Source organism: Phoenix dactylifera, unplaced genomic scaffold (assembly GCF_009389715.1).
Source record: "Phoenix dactylifera cultivar Barhee BC4 unplaced genomic scaffold, palm_55x_up_171113_PBpolish2nd_filt_p 000845F, whole genome shotgun sequence".
Classification (NCBI taxonomy): Eukaryota; Viridiplantae; Streptophyta; class Magnoliopsida; order Arecales; family Arecaceae; genus Phoenix; species Phoenix dactylifera.
The window spans coordinates 155,001-181,186 of record NW_024068209.1 but is presented as its reverse complement, the minus strand read 5'-3'; the positions used below and the strand labels follow the sequence as shown (position 1 = coordinate 181,186).

Genomic DNA, 26,186 nt, shown 5'->3' with positions numbered 1-26,186 from the left:
ATATATTTACATATATTAATATAATATTTATTAATATGGTTAATATTAAATATATAATATAACTAATACAATATTAATATAATATAAGTAAGGGTACTCCCCTCACGAAATGATAATTTCAACTTACCTTCTGAGTAATTCAGCATGGAAAAACAAATACCAAATTTCTGATGGTATTTGTTTTACATTCTTCTTTAGAAAAATAGACATGGAATCTATCATTTTTCTCACCTATTTTTGGTATCGAATATGGAAATCTTATATGAGATTTATGTTTTAATGATAGATTATCTCCAACTAAATAGGCCTTGTAGCAATTTCCTTCTTCTTTCTCTCTTTTTCGTAGATAAAGGCGAGTGTGGCGGCGCTGCCATCGATGACCACAAAAAATTCCCAACATAGACCAGACGTCCTATATTTATGTCTTGTTATGATGTAGATCATTTCTAAACGCAACTCCCAAGGGATTATAAATAGAGGAAGTAGAGGAGGCCCAAGGAACAACCAATCTCCTTGCATTACATTTCAGTGATCTCTTGAAAGAAGTATACAATGACCAACCCGGGAAGCAATGCTCCAGCAAGCAAGAACCTCTTGCAAAGTGATGCCCTTCAGAGGGTTAGTTCTTTTCTCCTCTTCTTCTTCTTGGAGATGATTCTCTATTTATTTGGAGCTTTTCTTTTCTTCCAACTAACCATTCTCTCCTTTGCAGTACATACTGGAGACAAGTGTTTACCCACGAGAGCATAAGCAGCTTAAGGGATTGAGAGAGGTGACCATGAAACACAAGTGGCAAGTTCTAACTCTAATGAAACCCCATCGTCTGCTAGAATCTATGGAACGATTACCACTTATGGCAATTTCATGTCCTGCTTCAAATGTGGCAGCATATGATGCACACCATTATAGTGGTTAAATTATAAACCATTAAAGTGGCTAAATTACATTATTATAGAAGTATTTGGTAAATGGTTATTTTTGAATCTTTTTGTTAAAACATTAAAGAGTAGTTCAAGGTGACTATTGGAATTGATACTGAACTTAGATTGAGAGCGAGATCTTGTTTTATGTGGTTGAGAGAAGGGAAGGTTGGAGCTGTTCTTGCCCCACCCCCCCCCCCCCTCTCTCTCTCTCTCTCTCTCTCTCTCTCTCTCTCTCTCTCTCTCTCTCTCTCTTATATATATATATATATATATATATATATATATATATATATATATATATATATATATACTGACACAGTCTTTACTACAAATTATGTAAGTACAAACAAGAGCGAAAAAATTAAAATAAAAGAAAAAAATTAGGGGAGCAAAGCCAAGGCTCTAACCCATCCTAACCTAGTAGCAGTTCAAGTGCCTAATAGCACATTTATTCTGGGCCATTCCTAATTTAGCCCAATCCAACAATATTCTAACATTCTAATTGCTCATAGCCGGCTTTCTTGGAATCTCACCGAGATATTTGCACAGTGTCTCCACCTGCATGTTCCCACACTCAGACTGGAGATTACCTCCATCTCCACCGGTTTCCCCAAGGTACCTACTCTGCCTGCCATCGCAAGCCTTCCTTTCATCTCCCAAGTAGACTATTAAAACCATGGTTTGCCGGCTGCCTCCGCGACCACCGTCTCCATCGGTGGAAGCACTGCTTACTGACCGAGCTTTGCGAAACCCTGGCTATCTATAGTACTTCACCTCCATCACCTAAATCATTGGTTGCAAGTCAATCATTCGTATATATGCACGGGTCCTCAAACATCTAAAAAGGCTAGTCAGAATTTATTATTTAGTTTTTTGGTCCTTTATAAATACCCAAGCCTTTTTTGGTTCCCAACATATATCAAACTAAACAAATGTCCATACGGGCTTTGAAAGCGAGGATTACAGCGTAAGATTTAATTCTATATAGAATAATTAGTGGGTTGTAGATGGATTGGTAGGCGGCCAGGGAATCTTTTTATTAAAGGACTCTTCTCTTAGCCTCTTTGCTAGCTGCTGGAATTAGCATGTAAATGCTGCAAAGGTATGAGACTCTGTTGAAGGATCTTGGAAAAGTTACCTTACCTCTTTTGGACCAGTTGGAGAATTTGATTGATTCCTTGATGGAGAATGTCCAACGTCCTTCTTGACAAAGATACTCCTAAATGCTGCTCAATGATTCTATGGTTCTCTTTAAGATCTTCTTATAGATTTCTAGAAAGAAAGGATGCATAATCAGCATGATCTTGTCTACTCTCTAAAACAATGCCATGCTTGAAAAGCTGATGCCGGACCAAATCTGGAGGAAGAACTTCAGCGGGATTTTAAACCAGAACAGAAGAAGAGGGAGAAGAGAAAGAGGAGGAGGGGGAGAAGAGGGAGAAGAGAAGAAGAGAGCAGGAGATTAGGTGGGGAGAAAATTTCTAATTCTTCATTAAAAACCCTAATCAACTTAAAAGTTCCCTTTAAATAGGGCCCCATAAGAACAATTAAAATAAACCCCTTACATAAAATAATTCCCCACAATTAAGCCCTAAAATGCAAATAAACCCAGAATAAAATAAACAAATAAACCACAAATAAATTCCTAAACACAAATAAACCCAGACATAACAATAAGCAAATATGCAAATAAAATGGGGACCTAGCTGATGTCCCCATCAACTCCTCCCGGGTGAGAAAAACTCGACCCCGTCGAGTGTAAATCGGGTCGGCTGTCGTACTGCTCCAGAAGATCCGGGTCAATGCGCTGCAACTCAGCTCGCGAAATCCACGACACATCTGATTCGGGTCGACCTTTCCACCGAATAAGGTAACGTTGGTAGCTTCCTCTCCTGGTAGATATAACCTGCTCATCTAATATATGTTCTATGTGTTCTCTGCGTGCATGAAACTGTGGAGGTGGAGGCTCACTAGCAGGTGCTAGAGCAGGGTGATCAACAACAGTGGATGTATCAACAAAAGGGTCAGAAGGAATGAATGTTGATTTCTTGTATGGGACTAAATCTTCAATATTAAATGTCGCACTAATTCCATAGTCTTCAGGAAGATCTACAACATACGCATTCGAACTGATTTTCTTTAGGACTTTAAATGGGCCCGCACTACGAGATTGCAACTTTTTGAACGTCCCCGAAGGAAGTCGTTCAGGTCTAATTCTTACCATGACTGAATCACCTACATTTAATTCTTTATAACGTCGGTGCAAATCAGCAAAGGATTTATATTTTAAGTTATTAGAGTGAATAAGTTTGCTGATCTCCTGATGCAATGAATGCAGGTGTGAAGCAAATGATTGTGCAGACTCAGAGACTCTATGTTGATGAGACATGGGAATCAAGTCTATGGGTTGTCTAGGTTTATAACCATTTACCACTTCAAAAGGACTCATGCCTATGGTCCTATTGACCGAACTATTATATGCAAACTCGGCAGTTGGTAACACGAGATCCCAAGTCCTAGTATGCTCACCTACCAGACATCTGAGAAGACTCCCTAGGCTTCGGTTGACAACTTCGGTCTGGCCATCAGTTTGGGGATGATAGGCAGAGAAAAATTTTAACTTGGTACCCATCATGTGCCAAAGAGTTTTCCAAAAATAGCTCATAAATTTAACATCCCTATCGGATACAATAGATTTAGGAAGACCATGGAGTCTAACGACTTCGTCAAAATAGAGTTTCGCAATTCTAGAAGCATCAGAAGTCTTAGAACATGGGAGAAAATGAGCCATTTTAGAGAATCGGTCCACTACTACAAAAATGGAATCGTGTTTGGTCGAGGTACGTGGAAGCCCTAACACAAAATCCATGCTAACATCTTGCCACGGACAATCAGGAACAGGTAGTGATGACCCAAAGATTGATTCATAAATTGATTTTGATGATCACAAAACCTTGAAGTATAGATACTAATGCTTATGTTGCAAGGAGAAAGATATTTATTTTGCAAGGAACATAGCAAGTTGGGAGAACACAAGAAGGCCTCCAAAGCTCTCAAGTTGGAAGAAAGCTACAATTTATTGGCCCAAAGTTTAAAGTTCAAAGGATTCAAATTGGAGGAGTAAAATCAAAAGAAAAATTCAAAAGAACAGTCTTCGAGTCGACTCCAGTGGAATTCGAGTCGACTCCGGAGAAGTATGAGTCGACTCCGGAGAAGTATGAGTCGACTCCTAGGAGTCACAGGCAGAAAAGTCAGAGAGCAGTTTTCGGGTCTGAGATTCGAGTCGACTCCAGTGGAACGCGAGTCGACTCCGATGGTTGGTAGGTCGACTCCAAAGAAAGCAAGAGTCGACTCTCAGCGGAACACAAGGAAAAAGTCAGAGAGCATTTTTGGGACTCTGAGATTCGAGTCGACTCCCGCATTGCACGAGTCGACTCCGAGACTCCGCGACCATCAACAGACAGAAAACCAAGTTACTGCCTCTGAGATTCGAGTCGACTCCCAGACAGTTCGAGTCGACTCCAAGGCAGCGCGACCCCAAAAATGCAGAGGATCAGTTTTCGGGCTCTGAGAGCCGAGTCGACTCCAAGAGAATCCGAGTCGACTCGAGGAAGAAAATCAGAAAGTATGTCCTCTGGATTCATGGGATGAGCCGACTCCGAAGATGCCAAGTCAGCTCCAGATGTTGGCGAGTCGACTCCGGGTTAAGTCGAGTCGACTCCCAGTCAAGGCATGCACTTTAATTCAAATTTGGAACAGTAGCCGAGTCGTCTCCAGTAAAGCACGAGCCGACTCCTGCAACAGGCGAGTCGACTCCTGATCGCGCGAGTCGACTCCGATCCCAACGGTAACATTGTCAGGAAATGCAGACTGTGTCCAACGGCTCTTTTTCTTGTCTCTAACGGCTATATTCTTGTTTCCACGCCATCTAAAGCTATAAAATCAAGAGAAGAGCTAGGGGAGAAGGTATGGAAGTGGGAGAGATCATCTAGGAAAGAGATCTCAAAGAGATTACAAAGGAAATCTCCCATAAGCACAAAAGGGCCATCCAAAACGAAATAGAGAGAAGAAGAGCATCCAAGTGAATCCGAAAGCTTCCTCTCCATCCGTGTGCTGCCTCGGGGATCCTCTACTTCATGCCAAATCAGAGGAGGATCAAGTAAAGAAGAAGCCGAGCTCCTCCATCTTCAAAACTCGTTTGAGGGCTTCTCTTTACTCTATTTGTTTATATTGTCATATCTGCTTGTTTAAGAAGCTTTGATTTGTTTTTATTCTTTGTTATAATATCTTGTAACTTGATTCAATCACGGGATTGAATCAAGGGGTAAAGGTTTGTTGGTGAGCCAAAGGGAAAACCAACGGTGTAAGGTTTGTTGGTGAGCCAAAGGGAAAACCAACGGGGTTTAGGTTTGTTGGTGAGCCGAGGGTAAAACCAACGTGTAAGGGTTTGATTGTGAGCCCGGGAAAACAATCGGAGTGGTTCTAGTCGGTGAGCCTGGGAAAACCGACCGAGTTCGTTGTGCGCTCGTAAAACAACAAGTTGGGTTGTGAGCTTGTAAAACAACCGGCTGTAATCGGTAGGATTATAGTGAAATTCCCAAGAGGTCTTGGGGAGTGGATGTAGGTGCTGGGGTGCACCGAACCACTATATGTCCTTTGTGTTTGTAATGCCTCTAGTTATTGTCTAACTAACACACTTACTTACTTAGATAAATTGCTTGCTTAATTCTTATCCGCACATCCTTTAGTTGCAAGCATATTTAATCAAGTCGAAGTCTATACATCAAACCCTTGCTAAGTTTAACTTTCACTGTGCATCTAGACAACTTAGCATAGTTAATCAAAAAGTTTTAGAAGTAGTTTAAAAGACTTAAAAGACCCAATTCACCCCCCCTCTTGGGTTGTCACCTTGGGCAACAAGTGGTATCAGAGCAGGTGCTCAAATATTATTTGTAGTCTTAACCGACTAGAGCCAAAGATCATGACAACTCAAATAGATAGTTTTCTAGGAGAAGGACAATCAATTGATACACCACCACTATTTAATGGCATAAACTATACACATTGGAAAATACGCATGCGCATCTTTATTCAATCACAAAACTATTATTTATGGAAAATCATAATAAATGATCTTCACACACTCTCTCAAACTTTTAATGAAAAGGATTTAGCACAATTGAATGCTGATGCCATGAACCTTTTATATTGTGCATTAGATAGGAATGAGTTTAATTGCATATCTTCTTGCATGACTGCTAAAGAAATATGGAATATGCTTGAAGACAAATATGAATGCACTAACAAATCTGAAATATCATGTGTAGAAGGAGAGCAGTATCATATTGAAAATCTATGCTTGGTGGCACAAGAGGTACATGCTGAAACTGAAAGCAATTTTACATTTGATGAACTCCATGATGCCTTTTCTGATTTGTATTTAGAATATAAGAAACTTATTTGTAAGAACAAAAACTTGAAGATTGAAAATCAAATTCTAATAGATGAAAAACTGAAACTAACCAGTAAAACTGAAATCTTAATTAAAGAAAATCAAGAACTAAATCAAAGAGATCAACTTCTCACTGAAAGTCATGATAAACTTAAGAAAAACAATGAGTTACTTTCAGAAGATAACAGAAGATTAACTAAAGAAGTTGACAGATTAAAACCTGTTGTTGAAAGATTTACCCTCAGCTCTGAAAAGTTGAATCTAATGATAAATAATCAAAGAGCTGAATTTGATAATATTGGATTGGGATGTCAACCTTGGTACACCCAAAAATCTTTCAAGAATATGTTTGTTAAAACAGTTTCTAATCATTTTAAAATAGATTCTTATAATGCTGATAAACAGGAACAAAGGTTATGCAAAATCTCTTCTGTTCCTAAATCTGTACATTACAAATTTGATAAACCTAAAAGGCAAAAACAGAAAACTGAAGGATTATCTACCACTCATGTTAAATCCATGTTTGTTAAATTTAATAAGAAGATGCAGAAATACACTTCTTGTAGTCCAAAAATCTGCAAGCCTATGGACAAAATAGCTATTAAGAAAATATGGGTTCCAAAAGGAACAATAATAGCTAACCTACAAGGACCCAAAAGAGCTTGGGTTCCTAAGTTGAAAATCTAAATATTTTCTGCAGGTGTGTCTAGCACTCAAGGCTCCAACAAAAGATGTTAAATTGGACATTGGGTGCTCTAGACATATATTAAAGAATAAAACTTAAATGTAATCAAGAAAAATAATTAAAATAGAAGAAATAACTTCAAATTTCTCCATCTTTCTATATTATACTTTACTTATTGTTGGATAAGTTGCTAGATGATTAATCAATTTATTAAGATTAACTCTATGAATTCTCTATATGCTTGATTGAGAGCTTTTATCCATGGCATTATTGTTTATTGATCATAGATATGAAAATGTGTACTTGGTATGCCTTTGAATATTGCACTATAAATACCAAGATTAAAGAAACCATCTTTGGCATATAATATCAACTCATGCGAGTATGGATTTAATTTCAAAAGACTTTGGCATTGGCTTACTTAGAGTATCTTCTGAAAGGTCAAAGTTTGCTATGCATGTTAACTAAGGAAACAAACAAGAATCAATTTCTAAATCTAAAGATGTTGTTTCTATCACTGAGTTTTCAAAAGCTTACATTGGATTTGTTCTTGGCAAATAAAACTGAAGTATTTTCTGTATTTGCTAAATCCTGTAAAAGTGTTTCAAATGAAAAAGGTTTCCAAACTGTGAAGAATCATGACACAGTGTTGAAAACCAAAATCCTGATAAAAGTTATACAGAAAATAATATTAAATCCAATGATTTCAGCACCAAGGACACCATAAGTAAAATAGAATTAATAGAATTCTTGAAGAAATGAAAAAGACAATTATGTATGATAGTCATCTACTCAAACAATTTTTAAAAGACTATCATCACTGCTTGTCATACATATGACTTCTATTAAATCTATTTTTGATGAAAATTTTGATCTTCTGAAAAATGGAAAATGAACCATTGCATATCCTTTTCAGTCGTACATGTTATGCTTGATATGCTCTTATGAAAATAATGCCAAATCTGATAAAGATATTTCTATTCTTGGATATCATTCATCAAGCAATGCATATAGAGCATTCATGAAAAGATTCTAGTTGTAGAAGTATCAATTCATTTTGATTCTTTATGAGACTAGTGATTTATTATCAAGATACTAAAATTATATGATTAATCTTTTACATATAACAATCTGAAAAACTTGTTAATAATTAGAACCAAATTGGATTTTTCAGATATGCTCTTAATAAAAAAAATTTTTGACTATTAAAAGACTAAATTAAGAAAAGATAAAATAGATCTTGATAAGATTCTTGCATAATTAGAAGTAAAAATCACCTTTATCATTTATTTGCTTTACGAGCGTTATTTTCTATCAAATGAATGTGTAGAACACACTCTTGTGTGGTTATTTCATTAAAAAGGAGATCTATGTAAAATAACCACCATACTTAAAAATACACATTACATATATGATAAAGCAATATGAGATTTGATACAAGCATCAAAAACTTAATATATAAGAGCTTAAGTAAACTTTTTGATAGAAAGCAATAGTGATAAATCTATGGATCAAAAAGAAGAATTTGTAATATTTTATTTGCTCAAAGAATGCATTGATGACATCAGTTTTGGTTCTACTAATGAAGAGTTATATGAAGATTTTACTTAGCTCATGTAAGGTGAGTTTGAAATATGTGTGATGAATGAATTAACATCTTCTCTCAAACTCCAAATTAAGACAAACAAGAAAGGGGATCTTCATTGACCAATGTTAGTCCACAAGAACACTCTTATAGAAGATTGGCATGAAGAAGGTACATCTAAGACCCCATCTTGTAGAATTTGAATAGGATGAGCAAAGTAGATCTATTGTTTAAAGTTGTATTGAAGATTGATAGAATAATTATTTCATCATACAGCTAATAGACCAGAATGTATGCTCATTATGTGCACTTGGGCAAGACTTCAATCTAACTTTAATGAATCTTATTTTATTGATAACAAATAAATCATAATCTGAATTTCTGATAGAAACAACTGTTTAAGATAAAATTGATTAAAACTTAGCTAAAATATCTTATTGATAATTATCTTAAACAAATAGAATCTAAACTAAATTATTTTTGAAAATAAGAAATTGAATTGACCTTGATAAATCTTCTATTGCCTCACATGCTTGTCCTTGAACTATCTTGGTTAATGAAACTATCTCTTTAGTTCAAGTGAAATGTGCTTGCTTATATTTAGGCAATCTCTTGAGTAAAGTGATTCAACATTTGATTATTGTCATATCTTATGATTGAGTCATCTAGTTTAAATAAAAATATGTTGGTTGAATGTTTTGTATCTTGAAGAAACTAATGACCTTCTTTCAAGAAAGAAAAGGAGTTTGTTAATAATGCAGGATCCTTGAGCAAGAAAATGAGAGATCTCAACTTGAAGGATATCTCCATGTAAGATACAATAAACATTCACATGCAAACAAGAGAGAGGACCTTCTTCAGCCAAAAGTTCATACATAAGAAATCTAGTAGGTATTTGACTGAAGAATGCAGAATGAAATGGTAATTCTAGATACTTCTCTCATAAATTAATTGAGCAAAGTCAATAACTTAAGTCTTATTACGACATGATTAAAGTCTTTAATTATTAATTTTTGATATCATGTCTATAATTGATTGAATTGTACTTTTAGAGAGTGTTTCATGGTTTGCCAAAACTAGAATATATCTTTGCATATGTCATAACCATGAAATACACAAGTATATGCTTAAAATTTTGATGTAAAATAACTTATGAGAAGTTATGAATCCATGAGCATAATGAAAATGTTGTTTGCATGATACACATATAAATGATACACAAGATAAATTCTTTATTCTGCTCTTTCGTGTAAATTACTTGAGAATAACAAAAAGAGAGAGAGATAAAGAAAAGAAAATGGATATTATTCAAGAGAAGTAAAATCCAAGTAGAGGCAAATACCCCAATCTTAAGGAAAAGCAAAACAAGCATAATATATTCGGCACATTTGGAAGGGATAAAATTCGTAATTAATTACACTTAAACAGGAATAGTTTGAAGTGAACTTTATAAATTTTCTATATTGCTCATCATAGGGATGGTGCCAATGGGGAGGCTAGTGGTAGTACCCGGCACTATTTGACCCAACTATTCGGTGTAGGGCATATTAGGGACGGCACAAGAGGGAGGCTAGTGGTAGTACCTCGTGCCCCTTCCAACTCCACCGGATAGGGAGCAAATAGAGTATAGAGCATAAGAAAGTTATAAATGAAAGACAAAGTTAATGAAAGTAGAATTAAGTCAATTTTTTTTAATCACTTGAAAACACACTTTAAGGATAAAATCATTGCAAGATTATATTTAAATAGGGGGAGTTTATTTGAAAAATATTGATTTGGATCCTTGACATGCTTGTTCTTAATATTTTAATGCATGATTTAACACATGATTTATTTTGCATATGGTATGATGTCTTGATTTATTGGTTCTCAATGTTTTGTAATGCTTCATCCTTGGACAATTTGTTTGAATGTTTGAATTGCTACATAACATCTTTTGTTTGGTTCTATTGAAAAGAAATTTCAGATTTGTCGTTCACAATCATCTTTAAAATCTGAAAGTTAAATAAATTTGTAAAAAGGAGAAGAGAAAGATATCTCTATTTAGGCAGAATGAATTAATCTTGATCTATCCTTCAACTTGCCTAAATTTGGTATATAATGTTCAAATTCGTACCAAAACTCAACATTTAATACAAAGATTCTGAATATGCTCTTATATGTTTGAAATATGTATTTTCAATCGTAATGATTTAAGATGAGCTATAATGTGGAAGATACATATCTCAAATTATGATTTTGAAAGCCTCAATTGAAAATCCTATGTAATTCAGAATCTGATTTTGTATACAAGCTTAAACTCAATATGATTTCTAAATAAAATCTTAATGTAAGAAAAACAGAATTAATTCTGATGCCTTTGGTTGATTGCTCCGATACGCATCCGAAACATATCATTTCTTATCTTCAAAGTGTACTAATATTGGTCCAAATGATGTGTTTTTCGATGATCTTGATTGCAAACAAAAATTTCTAAATATATGATTTTATTTTGATATTAAAAAGATTTATTGTGTTTCATGAATACATTGGTGAAAAACTATGATTAAGAAATTGAGTTCTAAAAATATATATATTTCAATAATCATCTATATGTTTTTCTCCCCTACATTATTAAACACTTCTATCAATAGAGTGAATGATCTTAAAGCTAGAAATATTTCAGCTCACTCAAATGATTCTAAAAGAAAGAAAATGTAAATGCGGTTGAAAGAAACTAAGCTTCAAATGAATCATTTTCTGATTAATATTTCTACACATTTTCTCTAAGATTATGAGAAAGCATAACTTGTTCGTAAAGGATTAGAAAGAGTAATTACTACAAATTTTGAAATAATACTAGATTACTCGACATTCTCGATGTCATAGAATTTCAGTGTTATTCACGTTTATCACTATAATCTGAAATTCAACAATTTAAAATGATTAAAGAAGAATGCATCTTTTGAGGGGGAGCTTTAGATATTCAGTATCCTATCCCAAAGACACTTTATTTTGATGCATGCTTTGAACTTTATGGATTGATTTTGATGAACCTCCTTATATTGCAAGACATGCTTTAATTACCTTGAGATGAGTTCTATAAAGGTTGTCTTATCTCAAACCTTGAGTCTTATGAAAATAAGCTGAAACTTATAGAAAATATATTTTTGAGATTGACAATTTTGTTGAACATTATCTTAGGATTCTAAACTCTTAAATGGAATGATCAATTGAGGGGGAGAAAGAAAATTTCAGAAGGAGAGGTCTTATGGAACTTAATTACATGAATCTATAGGAGAGGGAAAGAATACTAAATGAAAAGTGATCCTAATACTCTCCAATATGTATCATCTGAAATTTAAATCTGAAAATCTTTATGATACACCTTGAGGCGTGTTATTTGGTTAGTATATCTTATGCATCACTCATGAACCAAATTACAAATCTTGAGAGCCTCTAACTTAATGAAAAAGGGGGAGAATAACGTGTAATTGACTTGAACTTTAGAACTTAAATTGTGTGCCAATTCATATTGCTATGTATCAAATTGTGCTTACTTTCCACAGAGATAAAAGAAAGTCTCTAAAGAAATCATGTTGCATGATTTCATATTTTGGTGTTTGTGCCCCCAATGCTCTTATTATCATAAAAGAACTTTGAAGTCATTAAGAATTAATGATCCAACATGATGATATGTTTTTCCAAATATATAAGTTTTGATCTTTTACTCTGAAAATTAATTAAATTGCTCTCATGTTGATAAAATACTTAATAGATTGGGCAAAAGGTCTTAAATGAACAAGCTTTCATACTTAGTGAAGAGAGGTTAGATTTCCACTCATATTTTTCCTTGACTATCATTTGTGGTACTTCTTGAATTAACCTAAGGAAGATTCCACCTACACTTGATTAGAAAACTATCTGTGGTATCAAATTAAAAAACCTCTTGAATTCACACTCGATGTGTTCTGCTCTGATCTGTGTACTTAATGTTTCACTATCTTTTTGATGTTGTCAAAAAGGGGGAGAAATATCTAAGTATATGCTATATACTCAGAATGCTTTATTACTTTGAATTGAATACAAATCAGCTTAAAATTTAAATATGTTGATTGTGTTAAGCTGATTAAATCTAAAGCATTATCATGAAGTATGTTTTTAAATATATATGTTTTCTACTTCATGCAACTTAGCTATGTATTACTTCTAGAAATATCTAAGTATATGCTATATACTCAGAATGCTTTATTACTTTGAATTGAATACAAATCAGCTTAAAATTTAAATATGTTGATTGTGTTAAGCTGATTAAATCTAAAGCATTATCATGAAGTATGTTTTTAAATATATATGTTTTCTACTTCATGCAACTTAGCTATGTATTACTTCTAGAAATCAATATCTTTTATATTGCATATACTCCAAGTTTTGTCATCATCAAAAAGGGGGAGATTGATGACCCAAAGATTGATTCATAAATTGATTTTGATGATCACAAAACCTTGAAGTATAGATACTAATGCTTATGTTGCAAGGAGAAAGATATTTATTTTGCAAGGAACATAGCAAGTTGGGAGAACACAAGAAGGCCTCCAAAGCTCTCAAGTTGGAAGAAAGCTACAATTTATTGGCCCAAAGTTTAAAGTTCAAAGGATTCAAATTGGAGGAGTAAAATCAAAAGAAAAATTCAAAAGAACAGTCTTCGAGTCGACTCCAGTGGAATTCGAGTCGACTCCGGAGAAGTATGAGTCGACTCCGGAGAAGTATGAGTCGACTCCTAGGAGTCACAGGCAGAAAAGTCAGAGAGCAGTTTTCGGGTCTGAGATTCGAGTCGACTCCAGTGGAACGCGAGTCGACTCCGATGGTTGGTAGGTCGACTCCAAAGAAAGCAAGAGTCGACTCTCAGCGGAACACAAGGAAAAAGTCAGAGAGCATTTTTGGGACTCTGAGATTCGAGTCGACTCCCGCATTGCACGAGTCGACTCCGAGACTCCGCGACCATCAACAGACAGAAAACCAAGTTACTGCCTCTGAGATTCGAGTCGACTCCCAGACAGTTCGAGTCGACTCCAAGGCAGCGCGACCCCAAAAATGCAGAGGATCAGTTTTCGGGCTCTGAGAGCCGAGTCGACTCCAAGAGAATCCGAGTCGACTCGAGGAAGAAAATCAGAAAGTATGTCCTCTGGATTCATGGGATGAGCCGACTCCGAAGATGCCAAGTCAGCTCCAGATGTTGGCGAGTCGACTCCGGGTTAAGTCGAGTCGACTCCCAGTCAAGGCATGCACTTTAATTCAAATTTGGAACAGTAGCCGAGTCGTCTCCAGTAAAGCACGAGCCGACTCCTGCAACAGGCGAGTCGACTCCTGATCGCGCGAGTCGACTCCGATCCCAACGGTAACATTGTCAGGAAATGCAGACTGTGTCCAACGGCTCTTTTTTTGTCTCTAACGGCTATATTCTTGTTTCCACGCCATCTAAAGCTATAAAATCAAGAGAAGAGCTAGGGGAGAAGGTATGGAAGTGGGAGAGATCATCTAGGAAAGAGATCTCAAAGAGATTACAAAGGAAATCTCCCATAAGCACAAAAGGGCCATCCAAAACGAAATAGAGAGAAGAAGAGCATCCAAGTGAATCCGAAAGCTTCCTCTCCATCCGTGTGCTGCCTCGGGGATCCTCTACTTCATGCCAAATCAGAGGAGGATCAAGTAAAGAAGAAGCCGAGCTCCTCCATCTTCAAAACTCGTTTGAGGGCTTCTCTTTACTCTATTTGTTTATATTGTCATATCTGCTTGTTTAAGAAGCTTTGATTTGTTTTTATTCTTTGTTATAATATCTTGTAACTTGATTCAATCACGGGATTGAATCAAGGGGTAAAGGTTTGTTGGTGAGCCAAAGGGAAAACCAACGGTGTAAGGTTTGTTGGTGAGCCAAAGGGAAAACCAACGGGGTTTAGGTTTGTTGGTGAGCCGAGGGTAAAACCAACGTGTAAGGGTTTGATTGTGAGCCCGGGAAAACAATCGGAGTGGTTCTAGTCGGTGAGCCTGGGAAAACCGACCGAGTTCGTTGTGCGCTCGTAAAACAACAAGTTGGGTTGTGAGCTTGTAAAACAACCGGCTGTAATCGGTAGGATTATAGTGAAATTCCCAAGAGGTCTTGGGGAGTGGATGTAGGTGCTGGGGTGCACCGAACCACTATATGTCCTTTGTGTTTGTAATGCCTCTAGTTATTGTCTAACTAACACACTTACTTACTTAGATAAATTGCTTGCTTAATTCTTATCCGCACATCCTTTAGTTGCAAGCATATTTAATCAAGTCGAAGTCTATACATCAAACCCTTGCTAAGTTTAACTTTCACTGTGCATCTAGACAACTTAGCATAGTTAATCAAAAAGTTTTAGAAGTAGTTTAAAAGACTTAAAAGACCCAATTCACCCCCCCTCTTGGGTTGTCACCTTGGGCAACAGGTAGTGGAGTGTAAAGCCCAGTGTTTTGTTTACGTTGTTTGGCTAATTGACATGTGCGGCACTGAGCGACGATCTTGGCCACGTCTCTCTTGAGACTCGGCCAGAAGAAACGTCTCTCCACCATCTCAATGGTTTTGTCTCTTCCGAAATGCCCAGACAGTCCTCCAGCGTGTACTTCCCATACTAGAAAATCTCTCAAAGAAGTTCGAGGAATACACAAACGGTCGGAGCGAAAGAGATAATCATCGTGTAAAAAGAAATCATCGTGCTCTCTCTCTACTTCATCTCGTAAGGTCAGGTATACATTACTAAAATCGGGACAGGTGGTATATTGTTCCCTGATCCTTTCAAAACCAATTACTTCAGTGCTCATCATGGATAGGAGGAAGATCCGTCGACTGAGCGCATCAGCAGCCTTATTCTCAACTCCAGCTTTATGTTTCAGCACAAAAGTATAGGCTTGTAGAAACTCAATCCATCGGCCATGTCGAAGGTTTAATTTCTTTTGAGAATTGAGATACTTTAAAGCCTCATGGTCTGAATACAGGACAAATTCTTGCGGTAGCAAATAGTGTCGCCAATGTCGCAAAGTTTGCACTACCGCATAGAATTCCTTATCATAGGTGGAATAACGCAACCTGCCATCACTTAACTTTTCGCTAAAGAACGCGACAGGGTGACCTTCTTGGCTTAACACACCACCTATGCCAACGCCAGAGGCATCACATGCGACCTCGAATACCTTAGTGAAATCAGGGAGGCGCAAGACAGGTGCTTCGGTCATCCTATGCTTAATATCTTTAAATGCTTGGGATGCCGACTTAGTCCAGATAAAGTCTCCTTTCTTCATGCAATCTGTGATGGGAGACATTATTGAACTAAAATTCCTAATGAAGCGACGATAGAAAGTAGCCAGACCATGAAAACTGCGTACTTCGGCTAAGGTCTTGGGCTCAGGCCAATCGACTATCGCGCTTACTTTTTCTGGATCAGCGGAGACACCCTTGGAAGATACTATGAACCCTAAGAAAGTGACGTGATCAGTCAGGAAGGCACACTTCTTAGGGTTTGTAAAGAAGCTTTCTCTCTGCAGGACTTCACAAATCTGCCTTAGGTGTGAGAGATGGAGCTCTTGAGTTTGACTATAAATGAGGATGTCATCAAAGTATACAACGACAAATTTGTTCAAGAAAGGTCGAAAGATCTGTGTCATCACCCTCATAAAAGTACTTGGAGCATTTGTTAATCCGAAAGGCTGTACTAACCATTCGTAGAGTCCATCTTTGGTTTTGAATGCTGTTTTCCATTCATCTCCAGGACGAATCCGAATCTGGTGGTACCCACTCTTTAGGTCGATCTTGGAAAAAACTGTAGCACCAGACATATAGTCTAAAAGGTCGTCCAGCCTAGGAATGGAAAAACGATACTTTACCGTGATTTTATTGATAGCACGGCTATCGACGCACATCCTCCAAGAGCCATCTTTCTTGGGAGTGAGGAGTGCAGGTACAGCACAGGGACTCAAACTCTCATGAATATACCCTCGAGTGACGAGTTCGTCAACTTGGCGTTTCAGTTCAGTGTGCTCGTTTGGATTGAGTCTATGGTGGGGAAGATTTGGCAGTGACGCTCCAGGAATGAGATCAATTACGTGCTGGATATCACGCATTGGAGGGAGTGCCTCTGGAAGATCAGTGGGGAAGACAGAGTGAAACTCCTCCAACAGAGGAACTACGGCAACCGGATGTTCGACATTTGACTCCACATTGGTAACTCTAGCCACAAGAGCGAATACAGGTGAATGGCTTTCGATATCTTTCATTACCTCTTTCGAAGTAATGATGTGAAGTGACTCATCTTTTTGTGGCGTAGCACCCTTCTTCTCAGGGCCGGGTTCTCTAGGAGGTAATGAATTCAGTATAATTTTCCGACCCTGGAACATAAAACTACACGAATTTGATCGACCATGAAGTGTGACGTCCCTATCGTATAACCAAGGTCTTCCTAGAATGACTTGACCTACGTCCATCGGAAGGCAGTCGCACCAAATCTCGTCTTTATAAGATAGGAATTGAATCGGGACAAGGCATCTTTCTGAAACCGAAATGGACGTCTTATCTACCCAGGCTACTTTATATGGATTAGGATGAGGGATATATTTCAGGTCAAGGCGAGAAACAACTCCAGACGCAATGGCATTGATGCAACTCCCGCTATCAAATAAGATTTTGCATGTTTTACCATTGATCTTAATAAGTGTATAAAATAGGGAGGTTCTTCGCCAGTCTTGTTCGATCTTTGTTTGGGCTAGTGTGCACCTAACCACATGGAGCCTATGGTTTTTTTGGTCATTCCTATCAGTGGGCTCATTTTGGTATTCAGTCTGAACAAACTCTAACCCAGTCTTTTTGTCTCCAAAGTCATCTACAAAATCCTCGATGTTTGGTTCATAGACTTCTTCGACACATTCAGTATCTTGGGTTCCTGCTTCCAGTTCAGTCATTAAATAGGTCTTGGCATTACATTGGGACGCAATATGGCCAAACTTTTGGCACCTGAAACACTGGGTTTGGTTTCTTAAGGGCGGGTTGGACCCTAATATGCCTTTTTCTTTATCAGTTGATGTACTTTGAGCAGGCACCGGGAACGTCCTAGTCGGTGTTTGGCTAGAACCGGGCTGGGAAGGATGGTTGGAGAGTGGTCTGGGTTGTGGGAGATGGCTTTGGTTAGGTCGGGCTCCTGGGGGTAAGAACCGAGAGTCGGTACGTCTCACCACAGGGACTCGTAAAAAACTATCCACGTCTTGAGCCAATTGGTATGCTTGGCCAAGGGTAGTAATCTCTCGGAGGATCAATTCTTTCTGGATCTCCTCACGGAGTCCAGCTCGAAACCTAGAAAGAGTAACAGTCTCCTCTTCGATTACACCACACCTCATGTGAAACTCCTCAAATTGTGCAATGTAATCGGCAACAGTTGAAGTTCCTTGAGTTAGTTTCTGCCACCTATCCATAAGGCGTTGTCGGTAAGAGAATGGCAGATACTTCTCATTCAGTTTTTCTTTCATATCCTCCCAAGTGGTGATGCGTGGAAGCCTCTGGGTCTCACGCCGATGTTCAATGTTATGCCAGTACCAGTGAGCTTGCCCAATAAGCTTCATTTTGGCAAACCGCACTTTTCTATCTTCAGTCATATCGTACCACTCAAAATAATTATCCATGGCTGCTCTCCAATCAAGGTACACGCTCGGCTCTAATTGACCAGCAAATGTGGGGGCTTCTACTCGCACGGTACGAAGTAGTCTCTCGTCAAGATCGCGCTGGTGATCAGGATGATGTTGGTTCCTAGGGGGATGGGGAAAAGCTGCAGGCGGTGTGGTCAAACCAAACTCGGGGTAAGCTGCGATTGGGGATGATGGTTCCGGAGTCCTAAGGTGTTGTATTTGAGCACGGATCTCACGTTTGAATTCGTCGTTATCAGCTCGTATTGCAGCTAATTGTTCCAGAATATCTTGTATGACTCTGGGGTCCATGGTGGATGAAGGGGTCTGGGAGTCAGTGAGGAGGTACTCTCTACCACTACGGGTGGGCATACAGGAACTACTCTAGTTGGTAATATGATATGCAATACTACTAATGAACCCTAATTGTTCAAAGGTAATACAGGACAACCTACTGATGCAACCCACTAATGCAACCTACTATGAATTCGGAAATCAGCAACTTTTCACAAAAAAATAACTTAAAATTAAATGTTACTAATTTGTACTTTGGTTATTTCAGAATTAAAGTAGAAAATTAGTCACTATAAGAAGTTAGGTTGCAAACACGTTTTACAGTCATTCAAAGTCTAAAAGTAATATGATCTATGGATGTTGATGATGTCCTGACACTAAGGTGTGCTAATTTAATATTTAGATTTAATTGGTAGGTAGGACGGGTGTGGTGGAAAATGTTCTAGGTTTTGCAGTTTGACAAGAAAATAAGTTTCAAAATAGGGCTGTCATGCAAGAGAACTAGAACATATTTAGTTAAGCAAGCCCAAAGGAGGAAGAACCTATTACCTGTGGTGAATGCAGTTGACCAGAATCGTCTGCTCGTGGAGTCTCGAACACGAAGTCAGTACTGGGCGAAGTTAGCTGGAACCGTAGACCCGGGGCTGCAGCACAAAAACCTTCTGAATTTCTGGAATGGGCTGAAGAAGATGCTGAATCGGGCCAGTAGAAGGATCTGCGGTCAATTGGGCTTGGACCGTGCTACAGTACAGCACGCGGGCTGGGCTGGCGGCCTGCTGCAAGGAACTGGACCAGATCGGGCTCGGATGTGGCCTGATGGGCAAGTGAAAACAGGGCCAGATCTGTTGGGCCCAACTGTGAATTTGGTGGGTGTAAAGTGGGTCTGATGAGGCCCACAATGATGACCCGACTGAGTGCAAGAAGGGGGGGAAAGGGGAAGTCGATGGTACTCAGCGAAGGACGGAAGTGGCCGACGGGAGAAGAGCTTGGCTGGTGGGCGCCCGGACACGGAACCGGCGGCGGTCTTCCAGCGGCGGGTGCGGTGGTGGATGGTGGAGGTATGGAACAGAAGGCGGCGAGAGGTGGCGGAGGTCTCGGGCGATGGCACTGTGGTCGACCGCGAGAAGGAGGCGGCCGAGGATGCGGTGGTGGCAATCGGGCGGTCGCGGGAGCGGCGGGGACAGCGACGGCGAAGCGGCGCGGCTCGGTTGACGGAGGAGAAGGAGGCGGCGGAGGTCCCGGGCGATGGCGCTGTGGTCGACCGCGAGAAGGAGGCAGCCGAGGATGGGTGGTGGCAATCAGGCGGTCGCGGGAGCGGCGGGGATGGCGACGGCGAAGCGGCGCGGCTCGGTTGACGGAGGAGAAGACGCCGGCGGCAGAGAGTCACGGCAGGGGCGGCGGCAAAGGCGTCGGCGGCGGAAACCCTAGGGTTTCCGTTCGACAGAATAGAGGTAAGTTTTTTTTTTTTTTTTTTTTTGGAAACACGTGCAGGTCACGTGATCCTAAGGGTTTTTTTTTTTTTTTTTTTTTTGAACCCTAACGGGTTCGGGTTATCGGTTTCGGGTTTCGAATGAAACCCGCTCCGATAACTGTGAAACTCAGCACGTGCGGGTCACGTGCCAAATTTTTTTTTTTTTTTTTTTTAGCTGGCTGGATGTGGACCCGGGTTATCGGGTTTTGGGGTAACGGGTTTAGAACTTACCCGTTACCACCCGTCTCCGTCTTCAACCTCCCGAACGATTCGGGAGGGCGTTCCGGCCGCTTCGGCGGTCGTTGCGGAATGGCCGAACGGCACGGTGACGGTGGCTCCGTTGTCGGCGGCGACAGGCGGCGGCTGGTCGTGGTGGCGGCCGGAATCTTGTGCGCGGTGGTCGGCGGATGCGTCGACAGTGCCGAGGGACAAGGTGGCAAATAGATCGGCGACGCTCTTCCTCTTTCCGGCAGCGGGAGTCACACGCGGGCCTTCAACGCGCTCCGGTGTCCGTGGTCGACGTACGGCGTAATACTCGTGCGGCCACAGAAATCCTGAAATCCGGCGACGCTCGGCCATACACCGGTGGTGGCACGACGGTGAAGACGCGGCAGAGGTGGTGGTGGCGTCGGTTGCAGGCTCCGGTGGAGGGCCAGAGGCGGCGCTGCAGGGAGGGCTCCGGAGGATCTGATGGAAAGAGGTGGTTGCGGCAGGGAGGGGCACAGAGGAACTGCTCGGCCACGGGGAAGCTTCCTTTTTTTTTTTTTTTTTTTTTTTGGACACTGACAGAGGGAAAGAAGAAGGTACCGAGAGAATCCCGGTGAACCAGGGTTGCTCCCCTCTGTCCTTTCTTGTGAGAACCGAGAGAGCGAGAGATTTTTTTTTTTTTTTTTTTGGCTCTCGGTTTGGAAGAGTAGCCGGGAGATGGAAGTGCCCAACACAGTCTTCTCTATTTCACAGGAAGGCTCGGACGATCTGGATCGGGCTTTGGCAGCAAGGGCAAAGCCTCTTGCTGTGATACCAAGTTGATGCCGGACCAAATCTGGAGGAAGAACTTCAGCGGGATTTTAAACCAGAACAGAAGAAGAGGGAGAAGAGAAAGAGGAGGAGGGGGAGAAGAGGGAGAAGAGAAGAAGAGAGCAGGAGATTAGGTGGGGAGAAAATTTCTAATTCTTCATTAAAAACCCTAATCAACTTAAAAGTTCCCTTTAAATAGGGCCCCATAAGAACAATTAAAATAAACCCCTTACATAAAATAATTCCCCACAATTAAGCCCTAAAATGCAAATAAACCCAGAATAAAATAAACAAATAAACCACAAATAAATCCCTAAACACAAATAAACCCAGACATAACAATAAGCAAATATGCAAATAAAATGGGGACCTAGCTGATGTCCCCATCAAAAGCTCATAGTGGTTTTGTGGCGAGGGAGAAGGAATATAATATATGGATGAAAGGTTGGTAAATAGGAAGGTGGTGTTATTAAGTAGAGCGAAACTGAAACCATCAAATAATTGTTATTGTACTGTAATATTGCTAAAACCATTTAGGAACCATTTTTAAGAGTCTTCAGGATTCATGGTGGGGCTACCCCACTGGGAGAATGATTGGAGAAAAAAAAGGATATCATAGAATGAAACACAAAGATCTTCATAAAGAAGACTAGGTGGATTAGGTGAAATATCTAGTCGATCCAAACGATGATCATTTCATGGAAGTATTGGTTCCAACAAAGTGGAGAGAATATTATATGCACAAGAGAGAGGTAAGAATCCAACAATTAAGAGATGTGGGTAATCGCCCTTGGGAGACACCAAGGTTTCTATCGCAATTTTTTGTTTTTGCATATGTTTTTAATGAATTTTGATAGGTTTCTCTCCCTTCTCTTCCAAAAAATGGGTCAAAATATTTTTCTTTTGTTAGATCATAATGATTTGATGTTGCCATCAAATCCTTACAATAGGCTAAGAATACCATGTTAATTCAAGATCGATTGCCTATCATCAAACATTATTACATCTAAGTAGGACCCTCAATCTTGAATATTGGATCTTTTGTTTATTGGTGATAAGTTATGCCCTTTAAAGTAATAAGGCTACCCAAAAATATATGGAACAATGCAATCTTTAATTAATTAACCATTATTGATGCTTAAAGTTTTATGAGATGATTATAATTAGTTATTAGAGATGTTTTTTAAATTTTCTATTGTAGCAGGGGTTTAATGGGCATGCCTGCGGAGGAAGGCCAGCTTCTCTCCATACTTGTAAAGCTTATGAATGCAAAGAAGACAATAAAGATTGGAGTGTACACAGGTTATTCATTCCTTGCAACAGCATTGGCATTACCAAAAGGGGGACAGGTGCTTTAACCTCTTTATGCTTTCCCTAACATCTTATTTCTTTTCAACATTATACTAACACTTGCGATATATTAAGTTTATTTTGCATATGAATGGTGGTGTTTTAAAATTTGTTTATAAAGTTTATGCCTTTGATAAATTTGCATATGATATTAACCCAAGTCATGATTATGAATGAAAATTGAGGTTTAATCTTAGTATAGTTGTCAATTTATTTTGAAACGTTGAGCTATAAAAATATGTCATAACCCCTTGTCCTTCTTATTCCTACTCTTGTTGTAGATAACAGCAATCGACATTGAAAAGTCATACTTTGAGATAGGGTTACCATTTATTCAAAGAGCGGGAGTTGAAAACAAGATTAATTTCATTGAATCAGTAGCAATCCCTGTTCTTGATAAAATGATTCAAGAGGTAAGCTTTCACCATATGCCAACAATAATTAAGTATATTATCTTTCTTGGTTCACATTAATTCTTTTTTGTCGTCTCTGCATTGTTATTAACAATTTAGGCAAGATTATATATGCTTTACCTATTCAAAAATAGGCTAAATATAGGTTAACCCACATAGATGTTAATTGTAAAGTTGTTGCAAAAAATAGAGGACGAAAATTAAAATTGATGTAGGCATAAATGTTATAATATTTGAAATGAAGTAAATTTGAGGATATGTACTCATGAAGATACATATTAATGCACTTACCAAATCTACCGAATCACTTTTGCAGTGTACTCATATGGAGACAACTATGAAATAATTTCTAGGTTCCCTTTTGTTTCCAAGATATGCAAGTTCATGTGAAGGGAACCTCCCTATATAATGAAGGATTCTTTGAATAGTTAGAAATATTAGTTTAAAACTCCATATTTGTCAGTTATCAGTTATTGAAGAGTGTATAACTATTTTATACTCCAATTATGTACCTCTTATTTATCTAAAGGACCTTGGTTAGGAATTCACTTGATGTTTAATGATGGTTTAAAGAATATTTTCTATTTCATTAGAGCATGGTTTACTAGAGTGTACTGTCAAGTTACTCTAAAACCATCTATATTACTTTATCATCACTAAGTAAAACAACATATTTTCATATTTTTCAAAACCTTCTTTGGTGGATGCTTCTGTCTTTGAAGCTTTCAAAGTAATAACCTAATACAGGTGTCAATGCACAAAAGGAAAACCATATTTTAATGCCAAAAATAGATTGACATCATATGGCTAAACTATTGTTAACCAAGAGAATTTATGATGGAGTCTTTTATAGAAGCACCTTAGGGCCATTTTATTGCGATTGCATTACTTTTTGGATAATTGCAGACAAAGGAAGATGAACTCTTTGATTTTGCATTAGTGGATGCTAACAAGTAAAATTATGGGGAATACCACGAACGTTTGCTAAAAGTTGTCAATGTTGGAGGAGTTATTGCATATGATAATACACTTTGGTGTGGTAGTGTGACTGTTCCAGTGGATCCATCCGATCCTGAGGAGTTCATTGAAGTTAGAAACCATCAAGTGAAGTTTAATGATTTTCTGGCTGCTGATTCTTGCATTGATATATCACAAGTTTGTATTGGTGATGGACTTACCATCTGTAAGTGCATTATCTGATTGCGCAGACTTGATCATGTCTCTTTATGCATACTTTATGTATGAAAATAAGTCATGGAACTATTTAGATATTGTTCCTCTTGAGAATCTTCAGTGTTTACTTGGATTTAACAAATTTTCCACCAATTAAACAGTGCCTCTTTCTTGATACGTTGGGGATGAAACATTTTATTTTGTGTACACCAGTATTTAAGTAGAAAATGCTGCTATTTTTATTTCTAAATAAGAATGTACAAATCAAGTATAATGTGCATAATACATATATAAGAACATATGTTGATGCTTTAAACAATAAAAGGAAAAATGATTGCATCTTAGTATCCTAAGGAGAGGATTATTTATGCTAAGTATATATGAATACAAAATGGTTGCATACAGGTTTTGTTTGATTACTTGCAGGTTTCTATGAACTGATTCATGCATGTAGATAGATATGGTTGTGCTTTTCGTGGAGAAGTAGGCCTTGAACTTCTTAGCAAAGTCCAGAGTCAGATCTAAAAATTACTTTTTAACTTTGCTTGATAACTATTACATGCTAAATTTGAATGGTGAGGCTAATACTCATAACACATGTCGCTTATTTGCACTCCAAGTTCATAAAGAGTTAAGTTAAACATTTGAAGCATAAAATAATTCTGCTTTTAAGAATAATGTAATTAGGCCCCATATATAGCTAAAGATTGTATAATTCAGATATCATTTCATAAAAAGTTGCACCTTAAATTACTCAAAGCTCATGTTGACATCAAGCGCTGGGTGTTCTTCAGAAAGTACAAAGAGAATTTCTCTCTTTTTGGATATGAATTTTGTTTCCATAGAGGCAGGGTGCACCATTGGTATGTAGATGATCTTCAAAAAGCAAAGAGACAAAACAACTTTTTTTTTTTTTTTTTTTTGAGTGTGAGAGACTAAATAATTTGTTAAATAATGTAACAACTATCTTGCTGCGCCTAAGGATAGTACAATTTTTTCCTCAAAAGACAAATATTTCTGAAGTATATATAAGTACGATTTAAATGGATATTGAAGTCATAAAGCAGCAGCACTTCCAGAGTCATTCTGAAGAATGTGAGTTGCGAGGCCCCGCCGGGCGAGCTCGTCGCCATCGTCGGCCCCAGCGGCGCCGGCAAGACTACGTTGCTGTCCATCCTGGCTCTCCGGTGAAATCCTCGTCAACGGTCGCCAGATGGACGTCTCCCGCTGCCGGAGAGTCTCCGGGTACGTCACCCAGGACGTCTCTCTCATCTGATTTAATTATTAGAATATATTTTTACAAAATAATAAAATGTTTGATTCTTCCAATTACACATCAAATAACTCCATTTCAATCTGCTTTTGCAAACTAAACGTCATCATTGCAAGAAAATGATGTCAATTTTTTTCCTTCATAGTAACCTTAAAATGCACAGAACTGTCGTTGAATTTGTTTGGTACCGACGAGGAAAATATTGACACTGGTTGTCGGACCACACCGAATTTCCTCGTGTCGGTGTAAATTAAGGTCGACGACTTTAGCCCTACATAAAGAGCCGATCAGTTAAGAGCTGATCGACCCATACTGATAGTACTTTGGACCCAACAACTTTAGTCCTAGTCGAAGAGCCTCTGTGTAGCAATCCTACACTGAGCCTCTCTCCTTCCAGGATATGTTTGATACAGGTAGAAAACACTCCCTACCCCCTCGGAGGTAGAGGTATACTTATATTTCTCATACCCTTCCCATCTTGCGGGCGGCTCTACCTACGTGGCAGCCCCCTCATGAGTGAGTACGTCACCCTAGCACCATCTTAATTAGTACCAGCCGACTAGTAGCACTTCCAGACCTCATGTCCAAACGTGAGGCATTTGGTCTCTGAATTTAATCGACCTCAATGTGTTTCGAATTTGGAACTATTTAGTTGGAAGTAAATGCTCCATTCCAACTGAGCTACCATTTTGGTGGCAAAACAGCTAGTAGTTGTAGCAATACTGCAGTTTGTGCATGATCAGGTCCATATTTCGCTATTGTCTAGCTAACAGTGTATGTCACACTGATCTATGTAGCGTCTTAAATCAAAGTGGAGTTGTTGTGCTGTCACTTTCTCTGTTGTCACTTCCTTGACCACAAGAACAACTCGAAAGTATAAATTA

The 26,186-nt window shown here is 38.6% G+C and overlaps 1 pseudogene; it reads left to right on the top strand.

Annotated features, from left to right (window-relative positions):
- Window positions 1–457: 457 nt before the first annotated feature.
- LOC103699630 lies at window positions 458–24,056 on the top strand (annotated as a pseudogene).
- Window positions 24,057–26,186: the final 2,130 nt, after the last annotated feature.